This window comes from Mobula birostris, chromosome 8 (assembly GCF_030028105.1).
Source record: "Mobula birostris isolate sMobBir1 chromosome 8, sMobBir1.hap1, whole genome shotgun sequence".
NCBI lineage: Eukaryota > Metazoa > Chordata > Chondrichthyes > Myliobatiformes > Myliobatidae > Mobula > Mobula birostris.
This window is the reverse complement of record NC_092377.1, coordinates 49,659,714-49,677,420: the sequence shown is the minus strand read 5'-3', so window position 1 is coordinate 49,677,420 and position 17,707 is coordinate 49,659,714.

Here is a 17,707-nt window from a genome sequence, read left to right as displayed (position 1 = left end):
CTGCCTGGCCTGCTGCATTCACCAGCAACTTTGATGTGTGTTGCTTGAATTTCCAGCATCTGCAGAATTCCTGTTTAGATTCCTGCAGAATTTGTCTGGGCCGTGGCTGCTTTTATAAATGAGACCTGAACTGATTAGTGAAGGAAATGTACAGTGTAGAAGCTGCAATGAGGCAAGGGTTAACATAATACCCAGGCAAGGACAGAGTGCAGGGAGCCCAGGCAAGGAAGATCTTTGAAGAGCTCAGCTTCCCTTTGCACACTAGGGATCTGAAGATGAGATAAGGGAGCCAAAGCACACATAACAACAATTGCTTTACCAACTTCAAAGTGTCATTGGTTGTCAGCATGTAGTTTCTATGGACTTTTAACACCTCTATTGTGAATGATAATTGATTATTCAATTAAGGAATTCAAACATATACAATTTACCAAATGGTCATCTGTAATTGATAAGCCAATTCTCTATATAAATAGTAGCATTCTGTCCTGGCTTCAGAACAGTGTGGTGATGGGGAAGACATGCTGTTCTCCTTGTGTACAAGCAAAATAAAGTGTGGTAGTGTTGTAAGGGTATGTGTGTTCTGGGTCCAGTTACTTTATCTTATTTTATTTTATCATTGGTGACAGCAACAACCAGTACAAAATATCTCAGAAAATATTCATGAAAGGTTTTGGGCAAAAATCACATTTTGCAATTTCACTTGGTTTAGCATTATCTGTCTGGGTTAGGCCTTCAGGACAAATTAGAGCAAGGGTAAGTGAGATGGAGGAACTGAGGGAAATACATGTTAGTAGGGAAGTGGTGTTAGGTAAATTGAAGGGATTAAAGGCAGATAAATCCCCAGGGCCAGATGGTCTGCATCCCAGAGTGCTTAAGGAAGCCCAAGAAATAGTGGATGCATTAGTGATAATTTTTCAAAACTCTTTAGATTCTGGATTAGTTCCTGAGGATTGGAGGGTGGCTAATGTAACCCCATTTTTTGTAAAAGGAGGGAGAGAGAAACCGGGGAATTATAGACCAGTTAGCCTAACATTGGTGGTGGGGAAACTGCTAGAGTCAGTTATCAAAGATGTGATAACAGCACATTTGGAAAGCGGTGAAATCATCGGACAAAGTCAGCATGGATTTGTGAAAGGAAAATCATGTCTGACGAATCTCATAGAATTTTTTGAGGATATAACTAGTAGAGTGGATAGGAGAGAACCAGTGGATGTGGTATATTTGGATTTTCAAAAGGCTTTTGACAAGGTCTGATACAGGAGATTAGTGTGCAAACTTAAAGCACACGGTATTGGGGGTAAGGTTTTGATGTGGATAGAGAATTGGTTGGTAGACAGGAAGCAAAGAGTGGGAATAAATGGGACCTTTTCAGAATGGCAGAGTGACTAGTGGGGTACCGCAAGGCTCAGTGCTGGGACCCCAGTTGTTTACAATATATATTCATGACTTGGATGAGGGAATTAAATGCAGCATCTCCAAGTTTGCGGATGACACGAAGCTGGGCAGCAGTGTTAGCTGTGAGGAGGATGCTAAGAGGATGCAGGGTGCCTTGGATAGGTTGGGTGAGTGGGCAAATTCATGGCAGATGCAAATTAATGTGGATAAATGTGAAGTTATCCACTTTGGTGGCAAAAACAGGAAAACAGATTATTATCTGAATGGTGGCCGATTAGGAAAAGGGGAGGTGCAACGAGACCTGGGTGTCATTATACACCAGTCATTGAAAGTGGGCATGCAGGTACAGTAGGCGGTGAAAAAGGCGAATGGTATGCTGGCATTTATAGCAAGAGGGTTCGGGTACAGGAGCAGGCAGGTACTACTGCAGTTGTACAAGGCCTTGGTGAGACCACACTTGGAGTATTGTGTGCAGCTTTGGTCCCCTAATCTGAGGAAAGACATCCTTACCATAGAGGGAGTACAAAGAAGGTTCACCAGTTTGATTCCTGGGATGGCAGGACTTTCATATGATGAAAGACTGGATCGACTAGGCTTATACTCATTGGAATTTAGAAGATTGAGGGGGATCTTATTGAAACGTATAAAATCCTAAAGGGATTGGACAGGCTAGATGCAGGAAGATTGTTCCCGATGTTGGGGAAGTTCAGAACGAGGGGTCACAGTTTGAGGATAAAGGGGAAGCCTTTTAGGACCGAGATGAGGAAAAACTTCTTCACACAGAGAGTGGTGAATCTGTGGAATTCTCTGCCAGAGGAAACAGTTGAGGCCAGTTCATTGGCTATATTTAAGAGGGAGTTAGATATGGCCCTTGTGGCTAAAGGGATCGGGGGTATGGAGAGAAGGCTGGTACAGGGTTCTGAGTTGGATGATCAGCCATGATCATACTGAATGGTGATGCAGGCTCAAAGGGCCGAATGGCCTACTCCTGCACCTATTTTCTATGTTTCTCTGTAAACTTGATCTGAAGGAATTTCAAGGTCAGAGTATGTTAAGCCAAATTCTTGGCCTAACAAAATTTTCTATCTTCTGAGTTTTACAGGCTGGAGAGAAATATTGAAACCCAAACAGCGCTGTATTGGATGAATCTGTATAAGACTGAGAGCTTGCTTTTAAATTGAAAGAAAAGGGATGGTCCAGTGAAAGTAAATTCAGCAAGTGGTTCTCAGGCCACAGAGAGGATAGTTCTACTGCAATAAGAAAAAAGAGGTTTTTAGTTTAGAACAATGTCAGGGGAGGAATATGTTAAAATTTTCAAGATTAATTGGACTATATTAGCAGTGATGAAACAAAGAATAAAAACGAGATGTGGATGTGGTGGTAGAAGGGTGGGTTGGCAAGTTTGCAGACGACACAAAGGTTGGTGGTTTGTAGATAGTGTAGAGGATTGTCAAAGATTGCAGAGAGACATTGATAGGATGCAGGAGTGGGCTGAGAAGTGGCAGATGGAGTTCAACCCGGAGAAGTGTGAGGTGGTACACTTTGGAAGGACAAACTCCAAGGCAGAGTACAAAGTAAATGGCAGGATACTTGGTAGTGTGGAGGAGCAGAGGGATCTCAGGGTACATGTCCACAGATCCCTGAAAGTTGCCTCACAGGTGGATAGGGTAGTTAAGAAAGCTTATGGGGTGTGAGCTTTCATAAGTCGAGGGATAGGGTTTAAGAGTTGCAATGTAATGATGCAGCTCTATAAAACTCTGGTTAGGCCACACTTGGAGTATTGTGTCCAATTCTGGTCACCTCACTATAGGAAGGATGTGGAAGCATTGGAAAGGGTACAGAGGAGATTTACCAGGATGCTGCCTGGTTTAGAGAGTATGCATTATGATCAGAGATTAAGGGAGCTAGGGCTTTACTCTTTGGAGAGAAGGAAGATGAGAGGAGACATGATAGAGGTGTACAAGATAATAAGAGGAATAGATAGAGTGGATAGTCAGCGCCTCTTCCCCAGGGCACCACTGCTCAATACAAGAGGACATGGCTTTAAGGTAAGGGGTGGGAAGTTCAAGGGGGATATTAGAGGAAGGTTTTTTACTCAGAGAGTGGTTGGTGCGTGGAATGCACTGCCTGAGTCAGTGGTGGAGGCAGATACACTAGTGAAGTTTAAGAGACTACTGGACAGGTATATGGAGGAATTTAAGGTGGGGGCTTATATGGGAGCAGGGTTTGAGGGTCGGCACAACATTGTGGGCCAAAGGGCCTGTACTGTGCTGTACTATTCTATGTTCTATGTTCTAAGACAAATGTAAAGCATCTTCTTTAGGGATAACATTATTTTAGATGAGAATGATCTTAGGTATAAGAACCTGGAGTGCATAAGTCAGAAATGACCCAACGGTATTTCAGGGAATATTTTAGGACACAAAACGAAATAATGTTATTGCATTGCAAATAGTCATAGTAATCATGTTTAACTCTTCAAAACCATTTCCTGAGATAATGACAGCATCAGTTCCAAGTTTTAGAGATCTCCCTTAATTATACAGTCTATAAGTTTGACAAAAGGTGCTTTTCGATAAAATTAAACTTATGAACAACTTTATAAAGGATTGTCAATGAATACTTTATGAAAATTATTGTGAAAATTTAAGATTCATTACCACATCATTTTCATTTTCAGGTGGACTGTGATCCTCTTTACAAGTAACTGAAATTGACCTGCAGTGGGTCTATTGAAAAGACTGTGCATCAATCATAGTGTGCAATTAGCCCACATCTGTTGCTTCCTTACAGACTGGGCCCCAACTTTGTGCAGCCTGTTCATTTACACACTGGCTATGTGCAGTCAGTGTTATTGCTTTGTTCGTTGGCCTCAGTATGGGTCCACATTTATGAATAGTTGACACAATCCAGGGACATACAGCAGTTCTTGAAGTGGAGGTGATAGTACTGCAGTAGGTTGTGGGAGGTGCACGCTGCACACTTACACATTCAAAGATGGCGTGACATGAGGGACTCCAGAGTTAATTGGCTATCTTGATGCAAGAAATAAAGACACTGTGTTCGGTACCTGTTGAGGACCCAGGCATATACTACAAAGGCACTGAGAAGATGATTATTCTGGCTATCGCTGGGGGTCAAAATAGGATACAGTACTAAAAGAAATTCCATCTCCTCAAATGAGCAGTCAAGGGCAGCGAATGTGGTTCCAAAATCTCAAACTCCAATAACCAAATCTAGAAACTGTACAAAAATCCTTAGGTGGTTATCTTATTGTTAGTGCTGTGTCTGTACAACTAAATAAAAGCATGCACGTGGGGGTGAGGTTAACTGGTATATTCACTTTGCAGAGAGAGAACAGCAGATTTCTCCGTATGGGCAAGTTATCAGTCAATAATTAGTGCTAAGGGGAGTCAGTGTGCTAAAAGAAGTAGTCCCCTACATTACAGTTAGCTGTCCTGTTTTAATAATGGAAGTGCTTGCCATCACCTGGCAAAACTTCTCCATTGATTTCAAGTCAAGTTGAGTTCATTGTCATATGCACAAGTGCATGTATGTGCAAATGTAATGGAAACTGCGGGCACGTAGCTTCAGATGCACAATATTCAGGAAGAAAAACATAAATTATGCAAAAATTGTACAAGAGAAAACATAATTTTAACTAAAAAATGAACAAAGCTCTATGGGATTTTATAAACCAGGTCAAAGTACATTCTTCTAATGTAAATTATTATATACTGTACATTATAGTAGAATTAGGACCTTGTATTATCGCACACTGTTTTGCATTATTGATAACAAGATAATTCAATTGTAGATTTCTATAGTCCCATGATCACTGCTATTCATAACACTTGAATATTGGCTTTCATTCAACAATAGCTTTGCCAAGTTTGGAATGAGATTCGCCACTTTAAAAAGCAGCAGACGGAGAATTCTAGAATATTTATGATAGGCTAAAGTTGTTCATTGCAAACAAATAACATAAACCTATATATTTCTCAAGCTGTGACAAATAAAGTTAGTTAATTTGTTCTTCTGTACTTTGCTGTTGACATAATATTAATTATATGACTGCTGAGGTATTTCACAGAAGAATGAGTCACTGCAATTTCAGAGTCAGGACAGATGTAACATCCCAGAAGTCAGTATGTTGGAAGAATAAAAGCTTTTCCTGGAGCTTTCAATTAAGTGTAAAAGCTTGAGTAGATTAATAATGCTTGTGCGCCTTTATATCTCAAAGTGCTTAGACATCTCTGGGTGACAAACATTAAAATGAGTTTGCTTCTGCACATTTCCCACAGGAATGTGTGACACCAGCTAAAGAACTTGTAAAAGCAAACCTTATTTTTTCATAACACAGCTTACGTTATGAGTGTAAGGGAGTGTCATTGGACGTGTTGTTCCCCTGAATTGATGCATAGTAAATGATCTCTTTTTCTTTTAATGCATTAGCAAAGCAGTGGAGTGTACAGAAAAAATACATTAAAAAAGGGAGAAAGTTACTTCAAAGATTACTGATCATCATGTCTGTTGTTGAGGCCTGAATATTTTAGGCAGTACTCAAGAGTAGGTCAGCCATTTTTCAGGCATGTAGTGGTCCATGAAGGTGGACTTCAATGCACCCATTTTACATGCATTTTGTGAGATCCAATTGCTATCCCATTTATGTCGGGTGTTGTTACCAAGCCTCATATTGACAATGTAGATGCCACTGAAGGAAATGTAAGGTGCACTTACAGCATTGCTGGTAAAGTAGGGAAGGGAAGGTGGCAAATGTCTGGCCAGCGGATTAACTGATAGGATTTTCAGTTAAAATACCTTCTACCATTTGTTGTCCTCTGTGGCGAGAGCAGAGGATTTTCAGAGTCCCTACAATACAGTACATAAAAGTCAAAGAGGGTATATAATAGAGCAAAAATTAATGGGAAATTAGAGGATTGGGAAGCTTTTAAAAACTAACAGAAGGCAACTAAAAAAGTCATAAAGAAGGAAAAGATGGAATATGAAGATAGGCTAGCTAATAATATTAAAGAGAATACCAAATGTTTCTTCAGATATAGAAAGTGTAAAGTGTAAAAGAGTAGATATCAGACTGCTGGAAGATGATGCTGAAGCGGTAGTAATGGGGGACAAGGAAATGGCAGGTAAACTGAATAAGTATTTTGCATTAGTCTACACTGCGGAAGACACTAGCAGTATCTTGGAAGTTCGGGAGTGTCAGGAGGCAGAAATGAGCGAAGTTGCCATTACTAGGGAGAAGATCTGAAGGTACATACTGTAAGTCACCTGGACCAGATGGTCTACATGGTTCTGAAAGAGGTGGCTGAAGAGATTGTGGAGGCATTAGCAATGATCTTTCAAAAATCAATAGATTCTGGAGGACTGGAAAATTGCAAATGTCACTCCACTCTTCAAGAAAAGAGAGAGGCAGAAGAAGGTAAATTATAAGCCAGTTAGTTTGACCTCAGTGGTTGAGAATATGTTAGAGTCGATTGTTAAGGAGGTTTTGGGGTACTTGGAAGCACATGATAAAATGCGCTGAAGCATGGTTTCCTCAAGGGAAAATCTTCCCCATAAATCAGTTGGGATTCTTTGAAGAAATAACAAGCAGGATAGACAAAGGAGAGTCAGTTGATGCTGTGTAGTTGGATTTTCAGAAGGCTTTGACAAGGTGCCACACATGAGGCTGCTTAACAATCTAAGAACACGTGGTATTGCAGGAAAGATACTAGCATGGATAAAGCGGTGGCTGATGGGAAGGAGGCAAAGTGTGGGCTGCTGGTGCTGGTGGTGGGCTGCAGGGATCTGTTTTGGAACTGATTGTTTTCCTGTTATGTCAATGGTTTGGATGATGGAATTAATGGCGAAGTTTGCAGCTGATACAAAGATAGGTCAGGGCAGGTAGTGTTGAGGAAGCAAAGAGGCTACAGAAAGACTTTGATTAGGAAAATGGGCAAAGAAGTGGCAGATAGAATACAGTATCAGGAAGTATACGGTCATATACTTCGATAGATAAAATAGAGAAATGGAGATAAAATTAAAAATCAGAGGTGCAAAGAGACTTGGAAATCCTTGTGCAGGATTCCCTAAAGGATAAAGGGAATCAGGTTGAGTCAGTGGTGAGGAAGGCAAATGCAATGTTAGCATTCATTTCAAGAGGTCTAGAATATAAAACCAAGGATGTAATGTTGAGGCTTCATAAGGCACTGATGAGGCTTCACATGGAGTATTGAGAGCAGTTTTGAGCCCCCTATCTAAGAAAGGATCGACTGACATTGGAGAAGATTCAAAGGAGGTTCACAAAAATGATTCCAGGATTGAAAGGCTTATCATACGAGGAGCATTTGATGGTTCTGAGCCTCTACTTACTGAGAATGGTGGGGGAGGGGCAGGTGGGAATCTCATTGAAACCTATTGAATGTTGAAAGGCCCCGACTGTATGTTGAAAGGCCTCGACTGTATGTTGAAAGGCCTAGATGGGGGGTGGGGAATTTTTCCTCTGGTAGGGGAATCTAAGACCAGAAGACACAACCGCAGATCAGAGGGATGTCCGTTTAAAATGGAAATTAGGAGGAATGTCTTTTGCCAGAGAGTAGTGAACCAATGGAATTCATCACCACAGATAGCTGTGGAGGCCAAGTCATTGGGTATACTTAAGGCAGAGATTGATAGATTCTTGATTATTCAGGGCACGAAGGGATACGGGGAGAATGCAGGAGATTCGGGCTGACAGGGAAATGGATCAACCATAATGAAATAGTGGAGCAGACTTGGTCAAAATTGTCTAATTCTGCTCCAATATCTTATAATCAGTACAGCCTTTAAGCTGAGTATCCATGAGTACCACTGTAGATTGTTCTATCTTCTGCTCGTTGCGGTTACCAGCATCACAGTCATAGAGAGATCATTCCATTAACAAGGCCAAATTAACATCTCACAGCAGTCAGTCAGAAGTAGCTGCCTTTTTTTTAAAAAATCACTCTTAATTTAAAGTGCTGGTAAGAACAAAAAATTGAACTTAGTATCTGCATTATAAGGTTGGCAAGAAGCCATCAAGCTTCCTGTTTATTTTCTCTATGAATTCTTCATCACATACTTGATAAATGCTCTTTCAAAGTTGAAAGTAAATTTAGCATCAAAGTACATATATGTCACCATATACAACCCTGAGATTTGTTTTCTTGTGGACATACACAGTAAATCCAAGAAACGCAATAGAATTGTTGAAAGACCGCACCCAACAGGATGGACAAACAACCAATGTGCAAGACAACAACCTGTGCAAATACGATAAATAAATAAACAAGCAAACAGACAGATAGACACCTAAATAAATATCAAGAATGCACGATGAAGAGTCCCTGAAAACAAGTCTGTAGGATATGGGAACAGTTCAGTGATGGGACAAGTGAAATTATCCTCTTTGCTTCAAGAACCCAATGGTTGAGGGGTAATAACTGTTCCTGAGCCTAGTGGTGTAGAGGCTGCTTTATCTTCTTCCTGATGGCAGCAGCGTGAAGAAAGCATGAACTTTGTGGTAGGGCCCTTGATAATGGATGCTGCTTTCCTGTAACAGGGCTCCACGTCGATGTGCTCAGTCATGGGGAGGGCTTTACCCATGACAGACTGGGCCATATCCACTACTTTTTGTAGAATTTTCTGTTGAAGGTCATTGGAGTTTCCATACCAGGCCATGATGCAACCAGTCAATATATTCTCCAGCACACATCTATACAAGCTCGTCAAGATTTTAGATGACATGCCGAATCTTTGCAAACTTTTAAGGAAGTTGAGGCGCTGCTGTGCTTTCTTCATAATGGTATTTATGTGCTGGGCCCAGGCCAAATCTTCTGTAAAGATAGGACTGAGAATTTTAAAGTTGTTGGCCCTCTCCACCTCTGATCCCCCAATGAAGACTTGGTCATGCACCTCCAGCTTCCTCCTCCTGAAGTTATTCTTGTTCCTGTTTCATGGTCTGTGTTAATCCTTGAGAAATAAGGTATCAACAATAACAGGAAGCATTAACATGCAAGTTCTGTGATAGACTCAGCATCCCAAACAGAAGTAAAACCTCTGCAGTAATAAAGCAAATAAATGTCAAAGAAGAATTGTGGGTTGGACACAAGCCAAAATGCTGGCTCCAGGAAAGAAAAAAATCAGAAAACAGAATGTCAGGGCAAAATGTTCATGCTGGCAGTTGCAAGGGATTTATCACCAAAAGGCATGCACGATGGTTGTTTAGAATGAGTAGTATTTGCTCCTTGCTTTCCATCACTTTAGATAAGACTTGGCAAATTGTGTGGTTTAGTTTTCACTGTTTGCAGTATTTTTTTCTTATTTCTGTTTTCTGATGACACTGGTGAGTAATTGTAACTTGCTTCGTGTATAATCAAATTCCTGCTGCAAACTGGGTGAAGTAATTGTGAAAAATCAGAGTTATTACTCTGCTTTACTTTGTTGGTCCTCATAATGCTTTTCAAAGGACAAACAGGTTTCCCAAAGGTTCATTTGCTTATCAATGCTTTATAGGAATTTCACAGTAATACGTACACTAGCAGAAACCTGCTTGTAATTCCTTTGAGCTTGTTACACCAGAATTTTCAGAAGTCAGTTATGGCATACATCACATAAGGAAACTTCAACTTCCAACTGAGTTGCAAACATCTGAGCTGTTCTTTCATCAGAATTTGTTTGTCACATTGTATCCCACTGATGATGTTACTCATCTCTACATTTTTTTAAAGTGAACATACAAAAATTCCAAAGGTGCGACAAATGAATGAGAAATGTTTTCTTGGAGGAAATGACTCACTAACAATTCTTCCAGGGCACTGAGCTAAATAATATTCATTTCACAAAATCATGGTTTTGCTGTATGCAGAAATATTTCCTGCACTGATCTTCATTTTACTTAAATATTTCATTTAGATTAATTAGGGGAATGATAGCTTTAGTGTTGTTGAACACAGTCAAGCCCATGTTTATTTTATTTAGAGATTTAAATGCTGAACAGGCCCTTCCTGCCCAACAGTCCACCTATTTAACTCTAGACTAATCACAGGACAATTGACAATGATCAATTAGCCTACTAACCAGTCTTTGGACTGTGGGAGGAAAGCAAAGCATCTGGAGGAAAGCCATGCATTCATGGGGAGGATGTGCAAACTCCTTACAGATATGGATATGAACTCTGAATTCCGGAGCACTGAGCTGCAATAGTGCCATGTTAACTGCTGCACCACCACGGTGCCCCCAAATCTTCTGTAAGTGCAATCATTTCTTAAACTCATACATAGCTAGAGTTTAGTGTGCCAGAGAAATAGCGACTCAAGCTGGCGTTTACACATATCAGAGGCTGATGAATGGTGTGAGCCATACACTGAAGCAGATCTTGAATGGAGAGGTGAAGCCTCATTAATATTAGCTGGAGAGAACAATGCATGCCTGACCATGGAATTCAAGGCATTCATTATCATGTGGGTAGCTCTCCTTTCAAGTATATGATTTAACATTTTGTTCCACTTCTGGCTGTTGACGTTGATTCCTGGCTGCTGGCCTGAACTGACCTATCACCTCTGACCCCAGTCACGTCTGAGGATGACCCACACTCATCCAACCCTTGCATTACCTGACAAGCACATTCCATCATCTGAAGCCAATGCTTCTCACAATTTCCCTTCTTCCAATGTTCCTAATCATTCCTCTCTCTGCCCTTTCACTCATCCCTCATCTCCACAAACCATAGCCCTAATAATTTTCTCCAACGCAGAAAAGATTTTGTTTGAGGTCAGTTACTTAAGGTCTCTACTAGTGTTTACTTGACCTAGATTCTGTCTACTCTATGTAGGACAGGCAGGACTTAGCCCATTTTTTCTGGTGTATTGCAGTTCTTAGGCTTTCACCAGTTCAACTATAACTTTGTGATGATGCGTGCAAACTGGTACTAGAAATCTGACGAATTTATCAGTTCTTAGGAAAAGAACTGATGTTCTTGTAGTTTTTCAATTTATATTTTACATTCTTGCAATTATTTTGTTTGAATACTGGTTGATATACACGAAGATTTTTTTGAAAGCAGCTACCACAACCTACCCACTTGCCTGACTGGACATTAATTCACATCAACCATGTCTGTGGTAAGATGTGTAAATTCCTGTTAAATTAATGGAACTTTCACCCACTGTTTTTGGATTTTTCCCAAACTTCAGGCATACTGGAGTGATATTTTGAGTGAAATGGAAAAGATTCTGAAGATGGAGCTTGAACTGGACCCAGTGTCTTTTCTCTTAGGCTTACCCAGCAGTCGTATTATTACCCAGCATATTGGAAAAAACTTCTTAACATCCTGACTTTTTGTGTGAGGAAGAATATTTTACTTTGATGGATATCCGATAAGGCCCCTGGACTTTCTGGTTGGCTTAAATTAATCATGGAATACATTCCTTTGGACTTTTTGACATGTATGGTACACTCAAAAACAAATAGTTTTCATAAAACATGGCATCCTTTTCTGTAGTATGTAGATGTAAACCTGTCTGCTATACCAATAAGGACTTTTGTATAGAATGTTGGGGTGATGTCTATATTTTGATGGAATTATTCTGATAGCTGACATCTGGGAGGGGAAGAAATGTAAATGTATCTGTAAATTGAAAGTTTTGTTATGCTGAGCAAAAAAAAAATTTTTAAATTAATGAATTATAAACTGGAGATAGATATTGAAGATAAAACAAAATAATTTTGAGCACTGAAAATATGAAATAAAAAACCAAGAAAAAACTGGTGGTGGTGGAGGAAATGGAAAAGATGATGTCTTGACAGGCGGTTAAAAAGATAGTTAAATTGTAATTTACTGATACAAAAACTTCCATTTTCCAGTATGGGCAGGATTTTGACCCAATTGGCTGCTAGCAGGTATTAAAAGATCTGCTTATTAGCATTTTTCCCATAAATCCAGGGTATATATAGATATGCAAAGAAACACCTATGTGAGATTGTACCTAGGCAGGAAAAAACAACTACAATTCCAAAAGCATTTGTAAGGTTATAAATGATATCATCATATTGGCAGCCTTTTCCACGGAGGAGAAGGAAACCAAGTAGTAATGGACAAAAACAGAGTTGAATGCCAGGTTCTTTAACAAACCCTGAAAAGATGAAACAATAAATTAAAAAAAAGAATGTGTATATTCATTCTATGTTATTATTAATTGAATATTTTTATAATTATCAGTGACTCCCTGGCAACTTTGACTACACGTTTCATTACTCATATTAGCCCTATAATGAATATTTTCTTGCTGTTTGCAGAATGTAGACTGCTTCACTTGCAAATGGAATGGAATACCACACAATCATCAGCAAATATCTCCACTTCTCACCTTCTGGTGAAAGATGGCTGTCTTAGGATATTAGATTGAGGAATGTTTGCAGTAATGGCCTGTGGCTAAGAACTTTAATGCCTTTGATGACCACAGTAAGCATGTTCTCTATGAGATAGCATCTAACCATTGGCTCTGATAATCACTGATAACAATTGGTCATCCAACCAGTCATAGTTTGAAAAAGAGAATAAAATGATACCTGTGTGGATCCCTGCAGCATCTGGCGACTCTGTGATATCTGACTGAGACCAACATCAGAACATCTTTCAAGAGAGTTAAAACCTGGATTAACCAACTAGTTGGAGTGTTCAAAGACATCTTCAACCTCTCCCTGCAGAAGTCAGAGGTTCCCACCTGCTTCAAAAGGTCATCAATCAAACTGTTGTCCAAGAAGAACAGGGTGAACTGCCTCAACAACTATCACCTGATAGCACTCTCATCCACTGTAATGAAGCACCTTGAGAGGTTGGTCATGACTAGAATTAACTCCTGCCTGAGAAAGGACTTGGACCCATTCAAATTTGCCTATGGTAACAACTGGTATACAGCAGACGCAATCACATCGGCTCTCTACTCGGCCTTGGACCCTCTGGACAACAGCAAAACCAACGTCAGGCTGCTATTTATTGATTACAGTTCAGTGTTCAACACCATAATCCCCTCGTTATTAATCAACTTGGGCCTCTGTACTTCTCTGTGCTACTGGATCCTTGACTTCTTCATCGGGAGACCATAGTTGGTGTGGATCAGAAATGACATTTCCTCCTCACTGACCATTAACACAGGCAGATCTCAGGGATTCATGCTTAGCCCACTGCTCCACTCTCGTGGCTGTGTGGCTAGGCACAGCTCAGATGCCATCCAGAAATTTGCTGATGAAACAACTGTGTTGACAGCATTTCCTATGGTGATGAGAAGGCATGGAATGAGATAGATTGGCTGGTTGAGTGGTTCTACTATAAGAACCATGTACCCCATGTCAGTAAGACAAAGGAATTGATTGTGAGCCTCAGGAAGGTGGAAGTCAGGAGACCACACAACAATCCTCAGAATCAGAATAGGAAAGAGGAAGCAGTTTCAAGTTTCTGGGTGTCAGCATCTCAGAAGATCTATCATAATGATGCAATTACAAAGAAAGCATGCCAGCAGATATACTTCATTGGAATTGGGGGGAGATTTGGTCTGTCACCTGGGATTCCAGCAAGTTTCTACAGATATACTCTGGAGAGCATTCTGACTGTTTACACCACCCTCTGGTATGCAAGCACCATTGCACAGGATCAAAAGAGTTCGTAAACTCAGCCAGGTCCATCTTGGAAACTAGCTTCTCCATTGTTGACAATATCTTCAAAAGGAGATACCTCAAGAAGGTGGCATCAATCATGAAGGGCTCTCACCATCCAGGACACACCCTCTTCTCATTACTACCACGAAAGAGGAAGTGCAGGAGCCTGATGAAACACACACAATGATTTAAGAACAGCTTCTTCTTGTCTGCCATCAGATTTCTGAATGGTCCCTGAACCCATGAACACAACCTCACATCTTACTCTCTTTTTGTACTTTTTTTTTATATATATTCTTTTGTGATCTATAGCAATTTTTATGTATTTGCACTGTACAGTTGCTGGAGAAGAACATATTTCATGACGTATGTCTGACAATAAATCTGATTCTGAACGTTCAACAACACACATCAAAGTTGCTGGTGAATGCAGCAGGCCAGGCAGCATCTCTAGGAAGAGGTGCAGTTGACGTTCCAGACCGAGACCCTTCGTCAGGACCTAGAGATGCTGCCTGGCCTGCTGCATTCACCAGCAACTTTGATGTGTGTTGCTTGAATTTCCAGCATCTGCAGAATTCCTGTTGTTTGATTCTGAACGTTTTCCACTCAATAGCTATTTCTCCAAGTGCTCTTGATGCAACACTTTGTGAAATGCTGCCTTGATGTCAAAGGCTGGCACCCTCATCTCATTTCTGGAATTCAGATCTTTGGTCAATATTTGGACCAACCTTGTGATGTGCTCTGGAGCTGAGTGATTCTGGAGAAATTAGAACTTGTCATAAGATCATCAGACCATAAAATATAGGCACAGAATTAGGCCATTCGGCATATCGCATCTCCTCTGCCATTCAATCATGGGCCGATCCAATTCTTCCAGTCATCCCCACTTCCCTGCCTTCTCCTTATACCCTTTGATACTCTGGCTAATCAAGAACCTATCTAGCTCTGCCCTAAATGCACCCAACGGCTTGGCCTCCACAACTGCTCGTGGCAACAAATTCCACAGGTTTACCACCCTCTGACTAATTTCTCTGCATCTCTGTTCTAAATGGACGTCCTTCAATCCTGAAGTCATGCCCTCTTGTCCTAGACTCCCCTACCATGGGAAATAACTTTGCCATATCTAATCTGTTCAGGCCTTTTAACATTTGGAATGTTTCTATGAGATCCCCCCCCCCTCATTCTCCTGAACTCCAGGGAATACAGCCCAAGAGCTGCCAGACATTCCTCATACGGTAACCCATTCATTCCTGGAATCATTCTAGTCAATCTTCTCTGAACCCTCTCCAATGTCAATATATCCTTTCTAAAATAAGGAGCCCAAAATTGCACACAATACTCCAAGTGTGGTCTCACAAGTGCCTTATAGAGCCTCAATATCACATCCCTGCTCTTATATTCTATACCTCTAGAAATGAATGCCTACATTGCATTTGCCTTCTTCAGCACCAACTCAACTTGGAGGTTAACTTTTAGGGTATCCTGCACAAGGACTCCAAAGTCCCTTTGCATCTCTGCATTTTGAATTCTCTCCCCATCTAAGTAATAGTCTGCTCATTTATTCCTTCCACCAATGTGCATGACTGTACACTTTCCAGTATTGTACTTCATTTGCCACTTCTTTGCCCATTCCCCTAAACTATCTAAGTCTCTCTGTAGGTTCTCTGTTTCCTCAACACTACCCACTCCTCCACCTATCTTTGTATCACCAGCAAAGTTAGCCAGAAATCCATTAATCCCATAGTCCAAATCATTGACATACACCATAAAAAGCAGCAGTCCCAACACCGGCCCTTGTGGAATTCCACTGGTAACCGGCAGCCAGCCAGAATAGGATCCCTTTATTCCCACTCTCTGTCTTCCGCTGATCACCCATGCTAGCAGCTTCCCTGTAATTCCATGGGCTCTTATCTTGCTAAGCAGCCTCATGTGTGGAACCTTGTCAAAGCACTTCTGAAAATCCAAGTACACCACAACTACTGCATCTCTTTTGTCTACCCTGTTTGTCTACATTCCTCCAAAATGTGCAGTAGGTTAGTCTGGCAGGATTTTCCTTTCAGGAAACCATGCTGGCTTTGGCCTATCTTGTCATATGCCTCCAGGTGTTCCGTAATCTCATTCCTAACAATTGATTCCAACAACTTCCCAACCACTGATGTCAGGCTAACGGGTCTATAGTTTCCTTTCTGCTGCCTCCCACCCTTCCTAAATAGCAGAGTAACATTTGCAATTTTCCAATCATCCAATACAATGCCAGAATCTATCGATTCTTGAAAGATCATTGTTAATGCCTTTGCAATCTCTCCAGCTACTTCCTTCAGAACCTGAGGGTGCATTCCATCAGGTCCAGGAGATTTATCCACCCTCAGACCATTAAGCTTCCTGAACACTTTCTCAGTCGTAATTTTCACAGCACATACTTCACTTCCCTGACACTCTTGAATGTCCTGTAAACTGCAGGTCTTCCACTGTGAAGACTGATGCAAAATACATATTCAGTTCCTCTGCCATCTCTGCATCTCTCATTACAATATCTCCAGCATCATTTTCTATTGGTCCTATATCTACCCTCAACTCTCTTTTCCCCTTTATATACTTAAAAAAAGCTTTTAGTATCTTCTTTGATATTAGTCACCAGCTTCTTTTCATAATTCATCTTTTCCTTCCTAATAACCTTCTTGGTTTCCTTCAAGTTTTTAAAAGCTTCCCAATCCTCTATCTTCCCACTAGCTTTGGCTTCCTTGTATGCCCTCTCTTTTGCTTTTACTTTGGCTCTGACTTCACCTGTCAGCCATGGTAGTGTCCTTCTTCCATTTGAAAATTTCTCTGACTGCTCTTCTATATCCCATAACATGCTCACTGTACATTCTCCAGACAATAGGATTTCCATCTTTTCACATTCTCCTTTTGCAACATCCAGATTTTCCAGGGGCTTTTATTTGCACCATTGACCAGACTATTGCTGGTGATTGCAAAATGTTCAACTCCTTTTCCAGAAGTAACAGTCCTTACCTGCAAACACTCCTTCCAGGTGAAGCACTTGTTGGCATCCGTACAGACAAGTTAGAATATTATATCTGCAACTCACAATCTGCTATACTAAATGGAGATTATTGTCACTTTATTTCTCCATCCAACCACCACTCTGACCTGTCTTTGGCTCTATTACATTGAATCCTAACATAGCCTTGAAGATCAGGATCTCATTTTTCACTTGGACACATTGCAGCCATGTGCACTCAATATCACATTCTATACTAGCCCTGACTCAGTTTCTCTGTCTCTTCCACTGTTGCCTGCTTCTCATTTATCTGTGACATTGGCTCCATTTTCTTTTGGCATTTAGCACCATCTGGCCTGTCAAGCAGTTTGCAGATTTTACAGTTTTCTCTCTCTGTAACTGATGTGTTCTGTTCATTTATATGTGATCTCTTTCTTAAACATTTATCAACTGAACGTTCGTGTCTAGTTTATTCCCACAGCAAGACTAAACTCACCTTTTTATAAACATTTCCTTTTCCCCATCCATTCCCTCCCCTCCCCCGCAACTCTCTCTCTCCAGTTTGATGTTCTGACAATGTGGTCTTCAACCTGAAATGTTAACTGCTCCCACATTTGTAGATCCCAGCATAATTTA